The sequence below is a fragment of the Cornus florida genome, unplaced genomic scaffold (assembly GCF_030987335.1).
Source record: "Cornus florida cultivar Cherokee Brave unplaced genomic scaffold, ASM3098733v1 CherokeeBrave_3.0.0_Hap2_Chr01, whole genome shotgun sequence".
NCBI lineage: Eukaryota > Viridiplantae > Streptophyta > Magnoliopsida > Cornales > Cornaceae > Cornus > Cornus florida.
In genome coordinates this window covers 36726755-36739637 of record NW_026775571.1, presented here as the reverse complement: position 1 = coordinate 36739637, position 12883 = coordinate 36726755, and the positions used below count along the sequence as shown (strand labels likewise).

The window sequence follows — 12883 nt, the reverse complement described above, 5'->3', positions numbered from 1 at the left end:
TTATCGGGTCAATCTTCGGTTCATCATAGGACACGCTGGCCTAAAAACCAGGGTCGTCACAGTTCCTTAAACAATATATGCTTAATTTGTCATCCATGCTTGTTGAAACAACTACACACTCACACTATGTTGCAATATATGTTTTTTCCCTCATTAATCATTCATTAAGGGTGTTAAAAAGTTATGCTTAGTGGTGATCTCTAAACCCCAAGATCTCTCTCTTATTTTCTCTTTATTACATTTAATTTCCTACTTTAGTTTAAATTGCATCTTAGAGTAATTCAACCACCAACCAATCTTTTGATCACTCGACTTACTAACCCTAATCTCGATTTCACAACCTAATACGACCCACCAATCCCTTGGGACGATCCCTACTTGCCCTAACTATATTTTTAGTGAAAGGTAGTAGTGACAATTTCTAAATGTAAAACTTGGCCACATTCATCATAGCCCTACACCACTATCTTTTAGTGCACAAACTTTGGGTTTAGGATGGCACAACACTAAGTTTTTGGCGCCATTGCCGAGGATTGATTGAAGGCAACGTCGTATTTGTGGAATCAATTAGGAATTAGTACTCTTTTGATCGTGTCTTTACTTTATTTTCATTTTCATTTTGGTTACTTATTGTGTTGGTTCTTGTTTGACTAGGTGCATTGAAAAGAAGGTGAGCAAAGGAGCATTTCATGTAAGGAGCTAAGCAAAAGCAAGGAAAAAGCTAAAATCTAAAAATTTTGCAAAGCTAAAATTGAAAATTGAATTGAAGTGCTAAAGGACCCTTTGTGCGCTCTTTCTTAACTCAATCTATAGTTAAATCGTCAGACTGCGTGGAGGCAATTTACTTTTCTTTGCATATTGTTGATAGCATGGGAGTATGGGAACATTGTATGTGGAAGAAGTTTGTTGATTTGATTTGTTGTGAAGGTGAAGTGTTTGTTTATGACTTGTTGCTTGTTGTGTTTTATTGTGCATGCATGGTCGTAAATTATTGAAACCTACTCTTGTCCCTCTTAATTTTCATCTTGAATCTACTGTTCGAAACCGTAGGGGAAGAAGAAGTTCTAATCAATCCATTTCATCAATGGAAGGACATAATGAGGACCATGTGGAGGACCTTGGTCACATAAACCAACAAGGCATCCTCCACCCAAATGTGTATCACGATAACATACAATTACCATTAGGTATGCCGAGGCCATTCATTCACCCACCACAACAACAAGGCTAAGTTCCATTAGGAATGCCAAGGCCAATCTATGCTCCACCACCTCCCATCATTCAAGGCAATCAAGGTGCCCATGTTGCACCTCTAATTGCTAATCCTCCCCTTGCTTTAAAAGATCACTATGTGCCTAATGAATACAATGCACCCACATGCATTCAATTGCCACTATTTAGAGCACACCACTATGAGATCAAGCCACAAACCATTCAAATGCTTCCTAACTATCATAGACTTCCAAGTGAAGAACCTTATAAGCATTTGGATGAGTTTCTTAAAGTATGTTCCACCGTCAGATATACGGATATGCTGGAAGAGGTCTTAAGGCTTAAACTTTTTCCATTCACCCTTAAAGACAAGGCAAAATATTGGTTTAACAATCTTAGGCTTTTTTCAATAACTTCTTGGGCAGAAATGCAACAAGAGTTCTTGAAGAAGTACTATCCAGTTTCTAAGACTAATGCCATGAGAACCTCAATTCGAGAGTTTTCACACGGGGATGGGGAAACATTCCATGAGGCATGGGAAAGATTCAATGAATTGCTTAGGAAGTGTCCACATCATGACATGCCCAAATGGCAATTATTTCAATATTTCTTTGAGAGCTTATCAAACAATTATAAGGTCATGGTTGATACTTCCATGGGTGGCTCTTACATTGATAGGCATGAAGATGACGTGTGGCGTCTTTATGAGAGCATGAGTGAAAATTCTTTGTATCGAACTTTATCTTCCAAGAATGGTAGGAATTCAAGTGGAAGAAAGAGTGTTGGCTTACATCAAGTTGACCATTCCAATGAAATAGTCGCCGAGATGAAATTCGTATCTCAAAGGTTTGATCAATTCTTAATCAACCAAAACTCGGCAAATCAAGTATCTTCCATCCCTAACCATTCCCATCATGCATCCAATGAGACATGTATGACTTGTTCAAGTGTTTTACATTCTACTTCCAATTATCCCCTTAGACATGTGCAAAGTGAGCATCGTGACCAAGTCAGTGCAGCTTTTGTTAATCAAGGGAACAATCCTTATGGCAATCATTATAATCCTAGTTGGAGGAATCACCTGAATTTCTCTTGGAGAAACTAAGGGGAAGGCTCAAACCTTCCCCAAGGTGGTTTCCAAGGGAAGTATGTTCCACCTCCAATGCAAAGTGAAGGTTTCCAAGGATATAGACCATTTCAATCACAAGGAAACCAATTTTCTAATTCTCATTTTCCAAATCAACCATTATATTCTTAAGGAAATGCTAGGAGTCCCGTTTTTGAAGAGAAAGTTTTGATCGCTCTAGGCACTCTAGAGGCGAACACTCAATTGCTTCATTCTCATTCTAAATCCATTACTAAGCTAGAAACCCAAGTAAAGCAAATAGCTAGTACTTTAAATGCTAGAGTAATGAGCGCTGAAAAGTGCGATTTTAAACCCCTTAAGCTTGAGTGTTCTAGAACCTTTATCTATCTTATTTTTCCGTTATAGTACTTATTTGTGTTTTTTGTCTATTTCTAGGTCAATAATGTTAAAATGAGCTAAAAATGGTGTCTTAAGACCTTTTTGGAGTCAAACTAAGTCTTAGTGATGATTTGGAGCAAAAGGAGACTGATCTGGAGTAAAAAGAGACTGATGTTGAAAAGCTGCCAAGTGAGAACGATCGTGAGAACAATCGAAAAAAGTGAGAACGATCGAACTCTGATCGATCGAACTTTTCTCCAATGGATCAAACTTTTCTCTGATCGATTGAACTTTTCTAAGATCAATCAAAAATGTGCTGGCAGCGAGCTGTCTTATTCCCGCGCACGCCCGAACTCCTACCTACCACATAGTACGGGATTAGATATTTTTGGGGCTATATTCCTAACTTAGTGACTAAGAAAAGGACCTTCTATATAAAGGGAAGTGACCCATTTTGTAAAGAAGCTTTTATTAATTTATTTTTTTCATTATTATTTATATTTCTCTCTCTAGTAAAGTTAGAAATTAGGGTTAGAAGAAAAGATGGAAGTGGAGGCACATCTCAAGACCCACCTCTAGATCCACTCCTCTCCATCTCTAGAGCTTCAAAAAAGAAGAAGAAGAAGAAGTGGAAGAAGAAGATGGAGCCATGTTTGGAGCTTACCCTTGAAGGTTTCATGACCACATCTACCAGCTCTATGATTGGCTAAATCTACACTTAGGGCTTGGATGAGCCCTAAGTCTTGTGTAATCTAAACCCTTGTATTTCTATTTTTGGGAATTTATATATATTGTTGTGATTAGTGTTCTAGCCTTATGAATTTAATGAATATTGTATATTTTTATGATATTTATGGTTTAATTCTTCCTATTAATTCTCTAGTTTATTTACATGTCTATGTGTGATTAAATTGGAAATTATTTCTTACATGATTCATATGGATTAATTCTTTCTATTGATTCTCTATTTGATTACATGTTGTCTTATATGTGATTGCTTGGGAATTAATCTCTACACTAGATTCTCTATATTGATTGCATGTCTATATGTGATTAATTAAGGATTTGGTGATGGCTAAGCATGGGTTTTCATTAGATGGGTTTGTCAATTAATTTGATGGATTATTCTTATGCTTGATGGGTTGTTCTATAATTTAATTCATGTTTGTAGATAGGTAGGCAATCTATACTTGATTTGATATTCTATGGCTTATTATTGCAAATTCCATGATTCTCAACATTGATGTGTGCTAGAATTGTGACTAATTTGATGGGTCATGCTTAGAATTGATGGGTTATGCTACACTTAGTTTAAGTAGACAATTCATACTTTAATTTGATGGTCCATGCTTAATATTGCAATTGGTAGTCGCATTTTGCTCAGAACGATGTATTCCCCATTAATGGAAAGCAAGTGGTTAATTACATGAGCTTAGTGGTGATTGCAACTATCTCTAACTAGTTTGTTACTTGCATTTTAATTACATAAGACCTCTCTTCATATCTCTTAAATCCCTATCTCTAACTAGTTTATTTACTTACATTTTAATTTCATTGCATCTTAGTTTAATCAACCAATCTCTATCTTTTGCAATCAATTGATACATTAGAGTTGAAGTTAAATTCCAACACGTATAATCACTTGGGACGATCCCTACTCACTCTTACTACGTTAGTAGTAGTGTTGGTAGTGGTTTTTATAAATTTAAATTTGACGTAAAAGGTTTTTCTTGAACCACACATTCACTACATTATTTTGGCGTATAGGAACGGCCATAGTCAAGTTTTGGCACCGTTACCGGGGATTAACGGTTTTGTTGGAATTAAACTAGACAATAGTGTTCATTTGATTGCTTCTTTTTTTATTTTATTTTCCATTGTATATTCTTTTCTCTTGTTCTCATTATTATTTGTTCAATTAGGTACTTCACTACAAAGAAGGCAAACTTTGGAACTTGAAGCAATAATTAGAGCTTAAAGCTAATATTAAAATTTGAAGTTGCTTAAGGACAGTTGTGAGCAATTCTTGGAACTCTTGTATTTTAATTGTTTCACTTCTTTGAATGCTTGTGATAACCCTTGTTGAGGCTCATTATATTGTTTTATCTTTGTCTAAGCATAGGACCTTGTTGAGGCCATTATTTGTTGCATTTGGGTTTTAATTGTGAATGGAGGAATTGTTTGGTCCAAGTTTGGGGGGAAATTATATCCCTTCACCTTATGCTCCCCCATCATATTTTAATTCTTATGAGATTGAGTCCAATTCATTTCATGCATCATCTTATTATGGACTTGATCACCCATTTAATCCTTCTTATGACTATTACCATCCCCCACAATTTTATGAAGAACTAAATTGTGATATCACTCGGATCCGAGACACGGGTTGATCAGGCCCAGGCCCAAACCCGAGGGAAATATCAAACAATTAATATATAAAATGAACACGGAATACAAGGTGATAAAAAAAATAATATAATGAGCTGAAAGATATCTAAAATATAAAATCCTTTAAAATTAAATACTTAAAATCCCAGATAATAATAATCCAACTCCAAAACCTGTAAGGGTATAACTCGGAAATCCATCATGTGGACCCATAATAAGAAAACCAAACTGAATTGAAAAACTAAAAGAAAACCATATAAATGGAGCTCCTACGTTGTCGGAAGAATGAGTGGTCGCCTCTGCTCAGCACGAACAAGCTCAAGCTTGGAACTGACGTACACCTGAAAAATAGGAGTGGGTCAGGCCCACGAACAAGTTCTATCCTACTACAATCCAAGTAGAGACTCGATATGCATATACACTCTAACCAACTCAACAATAACTATATAATCCGTGTCTATATATATATATCCACACTATAGACTCTCACTGGACTAGGATACAGGTCTTAACCTGAGTAGAAGGTAACAAGCAAAATGCACCTGAGTGGGCATGACTACCTAAGCCTAACAGGGTACACCTTAACCAGCATTGCTAGTTACGCGTCCTATTGCATATACGCTCCCTAATCGTTGACTTTGAGACTTAAGCTCAAGTCACGATACCATAATAATATATTTAAAATCTTTTCACATTCATCCATAAGAAATCTAGTAAGTCGTTCAGTTTATTTAACCGTACAGACTTATACATAAGGACGATTCTATTTTTTTGATCCATACCCTTATTCCAAAGTAGGTAGGACTTAGCAATTTGAGCTAATCCAAACCTAGTATGTCACCGTCCCATACCGGTACATACAATCCAATCCATCCAACAGTTGATATAATACATAATCAATATACATAGCAACTGAACCATAATAAGCATTAATAAAGATATAGGCTAACATGCTTACTCCAGTAACTGATAGATCAAAATAATAAGACAAATCAATTAATTCCATGATGAACACAAATTAAATAGATAAGCATCATGTTCATCCCATAACTCCATTACAAATTATCTTACTTGAGCATGCAGATAATTTATTCCTCTCGTCCGTAAAACTATGACAAGTCTAACACAAACCATATTTATTATCATGCTTATCCATTATTAATAATATCATATTAATAAAATTTTCACCCACAGAGAATAAATAAATTAAGGTTCAGTAATTTAAAATTCCTCTATACTGAAATAAAACAACTTCCGTCGAGACTTACTAATGTTCAAGCTATAAACACCTACTGGTTTATTAAGCATTAATCCACTCTCATAAGTGTTAATTAGATTTAGAACATCTCAAAACACCCAAGTATAGCTTCCTACAGAATCTGAAAATCCCAAAATCTGAGTTCTGTAGCCAAACAAGTCGCAGAAAAACCAAAAACTGATAACCGGTTGAAAGAGCCTGCTCTTGCAAAGAAAGAGCCTGCTCTTTCTTGCTTGGAGCCGGCTTTCCTAGTCTTGGAGCAGGCTCCAAGTCCCCTAGAGCCGGCTCTTTGGTTTCCAAGAGCCTGCTCTTTGCTTCAATGAGCCGGCTCTTTGAAATCTTGAGCCGTTTCTTCTCTGTGCTTCATCTCTTCTACGTCCGGCGATTTTCCGACGAACTATTCTTCATCCCTAGGATTCCTAAGTGTTTTAATTAGATTCCAGTAAGATCAAAAGCCATGTAAATTCCTTATTCAACCAACGGTACTAATTAATCATGAATTATACCACCAAGAATTTAAACTGGAATGTTTATCCCCTCCATGCACATACTGTTCAGATGAACACCCACACGAACCCTAACCAGTTTAATGATGTCCCCTGGGTATTCCAAAATTGATTAAATCCCATTATTCATTAGTTAACACGAATGAAATTTTATAGTTTACAGGAAAAATATCAAACAATAGTATATAATTTACAAACATCGACAGTTTTAACACAACAGAGCATGGAAAGTTTCAGTTTAAATTTCAATCCTTATATTCCCTGGAGTTGTATTAGATGTGAAAATAACACGAGACAAAGGAAAAGAGTTAGGATTAGAACTTGCCTATGAGACTCGGTTCAGAAATCTCAGCGTCTTTCTCCTAAGCTGTCCCGGTGATCCTTTGGTTTTCCCTCTCTGTTCTCTCCCAGACTCCTCCAGACTTCTCTCTATTCTCTTTATGTCTTGAAAAGGGTTCTCAAACCCTAAACTGAACGTAATACTTATATTTATAGGTTTACACCAAAACCCTAGTTTAGCTAAACCCTAAACTATTTCTTAGTCGGTCCATAGAAAACCTAATTAATACCTGTGTCGGCTACATGCGTGACTTCTAAAAACAAAAACCCTTATTATAATTTCATAATGAATAATTAATTAAAATACTTCTTAAATTGAAACATTTAATAATCAATTCAATTAAAGGCAAACAATAAATTCCAATTTAATGTAATACAAAAAATAAAAACAAGTGTATAATTAATACAGAAATAAAATACAATTTAATAATTAATTAAGTCACAAAATCACCATTAAATAACAAGCCATCAATTAATGCAAATAAACACGCCAATCAAAAATTTAAACAAATTTAAAATTTAATTAAAACAATAAATTAAATACTAGGACTATCCTTTTGAAATTAGGGGTATTACATTCTTCCCCCTAACAAAAGGAATTCCGTCCTCGGAATTCGCTCTTACCTTCGTCCCATAATTTAGGAAACTGCGAACGAATGACATCCTCCCATTCCCAAGTAGACTCAGCCTCATTGTGATGACTTCACTAAACACGAACCAAAGGCATAACCTTATTACGAAGGACTTGATCCCGCCGGTCGACAATATGATACGGTGGCTCCAAATAAGTTGCATCCGGCTGCAACTATATCTCCCCAATATCGATACGCTGATATTGATCCTCATCCAGCAGAAATTTTCGCAACATGGAAACATGAAACACATTATGAACGCGATCCAAAGTATCCGAAAGTGCAAATCTATAAGCAACAGCTCCAACGCAATCTGTGATCATGAATGGACCGACAAACTGCGGTGATAACTTCCCTTTCTTCCCAAAGTGAATAACACCTTTCATAGGAAACACTTTGAGTAAAACCTGATCTCCAACCCTAAATTCCAAAGCACGAGTACGCCGATCAGCATAACTCTTTTGCCTACGCTGAGCAGTACGCATGCGATCCCGAATAAGAGTAACCTTCTCAGAAGTATCCTTAATAAACTCAGGACCCAAGAATCTACTCTCTCCAACCTCCATCCAACAAACAGGCGATCGACACAGTCGACCGTATAATGCCTCAAATGGTGCCATACCAATAGTCTTCTGGAAACAATTGTTGTAAGCAAACTCCACAAGTGGAAAATAATCCTCCCAGTGGCCCTCGAAATCAAGCACACACGACCGAAGCATATCTTCCATAATTTGATTCACCCTCTCAGTCTGTCCATCAATCTGAGGATGATAAGCAGTGCTAAGATGCAATTCTGTACCCAAAGCCTGCTAAAAGCTCTTCCAAAATCTAGACACAAAGTTTGAATCCCTGTCCGATATAATAGACAACGGAATACCATATAGCTTTACAATCTCTGAAATGTAAAGCCTCGCCAACTGTTCTAAAGTGAAGTCAGTGTGAATATGTAAGAAATGAGCTAATTTGGTCAACCTATCCGTGATGACCCAAATGGAATTGTGACCCTTGAAAGAAGTGAGCAATCCCTCCACAAAGTCGATAGAAATGTTCTCCCATTTCCACTCCGGTATCGGTAGTGGTTGTAGAGCTCCTGGATGCCTCTGATGATCAATCTTAACCATCTGACAAGTACTACACTAAGAAACAAACAGAGCAATGTCCCTCTTCATACCTGCCCACCAAAATTGCCGCTTCATATCCTGATACATCTTGTCTCCACCTGGATGAACAGAGAACTCAGATTGATGAGTCTCCATCATCACGTCCTTCCTCAAATCATCAGCAGAAGGTATTACTAAGTGTCCCTTGTACCTCAAGCCTCTGTCAGCCCCAACATGGTAAAATGGAACCTCCCCAGAAGCTATCTCTGCAACTTTGTTGATACACTATTGATCGGTGAGTTGTGCTTGCGAAACCTTGTGAATGATGGAATGTGTAACCACCATGCAAACTATAAAAGCATCTGACAACTCATCTACATTCTTCAAAGCATTCCACTCAGTGGTGAATAAGGCAGAAAGACTACCAACAGGTCGGCGACTGAGTGCATCTACCACCACATTCGCTTTCCCTGGATGGTACTGTATAGAAAAGTGATAGTCTTTCACAAACTCCAACCACCTGTGCTGTCTCATATTTAGCTCCTGCTGAGTGAACAAATACTGCAAACTCTTGTGATTGCTGAATAATCTAAAGGACTCACCCAACAGATAATGCCTCCAAATACGTAAGGCAAAGACCACAGCTACCAACTCCAAATCATGTGTTGGATAATTAAGCTCGTGAGGCTTAAGCTTCCGAGATCCATACAAAATCGGTCGCTCCTCCTGCATCAAAACACATCCAAGACCCTGCAGCGAAGCATCTGTGTAAACTAGATACTCTATCCCGCTCTATGGGGTAGACAAAACAGGTGCAGAATTCAACTTGGTCTTCAGCTCATCAAAAGCTTTCTAACAATGTTAATCCCACACGAACCGTACACCCTTCTTAGTCAGATGAGTGAGTGGTCCCGCTATCTTAGAGAATCCCTGGATGAACCTCCTGTAATATCCTGCTAAACCGAGAAAACTCTGAATCTCGGTAGGTGAAGTAGGCTGTCCCTACTCAACCACCGCTAAAACCTTGGCTGGATCCACTGCTATTCCCCTTTCGGACACCACGTGACCCAGAAATTTCACTTCCCGCTGCCAAAATTCACATTTCTCGAACTTGGCATACAACTGGTGTTTACGAAGCGTCTGTAATACTATATGAAGATGTCTCGCATGATCGTCCTCCAACCAAGAATAGATCAAGATATCATCAATAAAGACAATAACAAACTGATCCAAATAAGCCCTGAAGACTCTGTTCATTAAGTCCATGAACACTGCTGGTGCGTTAGTTGTCCCAAACGGCATGACACGGAACTCATAAGACTCATATCTCGTAAGAAACGCTGTCTTAGGAATATCCTGCTCCCTAACCCTCAGTTGATGATACCCAGAACGCAGATCAATCTTGGAGAAATATATGGCTCCCCTTAACTAATCAAACAAATCATCGATCCTGGGTAGCGGATACTTGTTACGAATGGTAACCTTGTTCAACTCTCTGTAATCAATACATAGGCGAAGCGAACCATCCTTCTTTTTCACAAACAAAACTGGTGCTCCCCAGGGTGAAGTACTCCTACGAATGAAACCCTGACTGAGTAATTGTTGAATCTGATCCTTCAGCTCTCTCATCTATACTGGTGCCATCCAATACGGTGCCCTAGCAATAGGCGTAGTGCCTGGAGCTAAGTCAATCACAAAGTCGATCTCGTGACTAGGTGGTAACCCTAGAATTTCCTGAAATGTATCCGGAAAGTCCTGTACAATTGGTATACGATCCAATGATACAGTAACCTCCTCTTTTGTTTCCTCCTCCACATGGAACAAATATGTGCTACCACCCCCATTAGAACGTGGCATAGCTACAACATACATATCCTGACTAGGTATGGTGAACACAACAGACCTATCAAAGCAATTAACTTTGGTGTGGTAGTGAGATAACCAATCCATCCCAAGTATCACGTCATAAGTGTGCATGTCCAAGACCAGTAGATTGGCTAGAAACCTGAGTCTGCCAATATCTAGTGTCACAGGCCCATCACTCTCATGTAAAATGGTTGTATCGCCCAATGGTATAGAAATACCCTGAGGTCTAGTGCATACCCTCGTCCTCATCCCAGATAAAACAATAAAAGTCCTAGCTACAAATGAGTGTGTAGCACCCGTATCAAATAAAACACGTCCATGCAAACCATGAATAGGAAACTTACCCTCAACAGCCTGAGGTGCCTGAACATCCTATGGCACGGGGTTGTACACCCTGCCTTAGTGCAACTGCTGTTGTACCTGTCCTTGAGTCTGCGGCAGTGCCGGTAAATTCGTGGAACCTGTGGAACTGGTAGAGGCACTGGCACCCTCTGCCCTTGCTGCACATGTTGTCCCTGTTCCTGTCCCTATCTTACTTTAGGACACTGCCTGGTAGTATGACCATACTCTCCACAAGTGTAACAACTATCCTGGAAAGTACCAAATGGCCTCCTCTGTCGGTTAGCCGGTGGCTGACCCTGTCCTGCCTGTGGTCCCCCATTCGGATGCCTCTAAATAGGTGCCCCATTCCTGTGAGCATCTAAACCACCCTTGTGCTTCTTCCAAGGCTGTTGTCCCTGGAACTTGCCCTTGTCATTCTGTCGGTGACCATTGCCGTTCCCCTTCTCAGCTGACTGATTAGCAGAGTCTCTGTCACCCCGCTTCGCACCCTTAGCCTGTCTGATATCCACGGTCAACTGATACTGCTGTAGCACGGCGTCTACCACCTGACCATATGTAGTATAAGTTGGACTACCTGTAATAGCTCTCTTGAAAGACTCCATTAGTCCCTTAACGAAACTGTTGCGCTTCTTCTCCTCTGTATCCACCTCCTTTGGTGCAAAAAGGGACAAGCGCGTGAACTGCTACTCATACTCCGCCACTGTTATGTTCTCTTGCTGCAGATTAAGAAACTCAGTCTTCATAGCTGCCCTGAAGGCATAAGGGAAGTACTTCTCATCAAAGCGCGCATTGAACTGATCATAGGTCAATGACATCCTCTCCTTTACGGTGGCAACTGACTCCCACCACTGTAGTGCATCTCCAACTAGCTTGAAGGTAGTAAGCATCTGCTTCTGAACCTCTATACACTGAACCAAACGAATATGTCGCTCAATGTCCTGTTTCCACTAATGAGCTACTCTCGCATCGGTGGAGCTTGAGAACACAGGTGGACTCCCTTTTATGAAAGAACTCCTAGCCTTTTCCCATGAGTTAGTCTGAACAACCGGTGCTGGTATAGATGCCTGCTGAACCAGTGATTGATTCTGAAGTGCAGTTGTTACCCCAGCTTCTATAGCCTGAGCAACAAAGTCATTGAGGTGAGGAAGAAACTCTAGATCTCTAACCTGACCCGGAGTCTACTGAACTTCCTCCTGCTCATTACGAAACTGACCATTGTCATCCTCAATTCTAGGCAATTGTTGCTCCTCTTCCATTAGCTGACGTTGTAGGCGTTCTTGCTGCCTACGTGCCACTCTCCTCTGCCTCTTATTTCCTTGCATGTTTTATCCTCTTCTCCTACCGTTAACCATCTGTTAACACGGAAAGATAGACATCAGTACGTTCTAAGTGAACCGTAAAAGAATTCAACGAATCCTACACTTAAGCTCTAATCAAGAGAAAACGCTATGCGAAAGACTTAATACGAAACACCCTAGAGACACTTGAACCTAGAGTGCTCTGATACCAACTGTGATACCCCTCGGATCCAAGACACGGGTTGATCAGGCCTAGGCCCAAACCCGAGGTAAATATCAAACAATTAATATGTAAAACGAATTAGGAATACAAGGTGATAAAAAAAAATAATATAATGAGCTGAAAGATATCTAAAATATAAAATCCTTTAAAATTAAATACTTAAAATCCCAGATAATAATAATCCAACTCCAAAACCTCCAAGGGTACAACTCGGGATCCATCCTATGGACCCCTAATAAGAAAACTGAACTGAA

At 39.0% G+C, this 12883-nt stretch overlaps 1 pseudogene; it reads right to left on the bottom strand.

The window, feature by feature from the left end:
* Nucleotides 1-1695: 1695 nt before the first annotated feature.
* On the bottom strand, nt 1696-1794 carry LOC132283001 (small nucleolar RNA R71; annotated as a pseudogene).
* Between the last annotated feature and the right edge of the window lie 11089 nt (nt 1795-12883).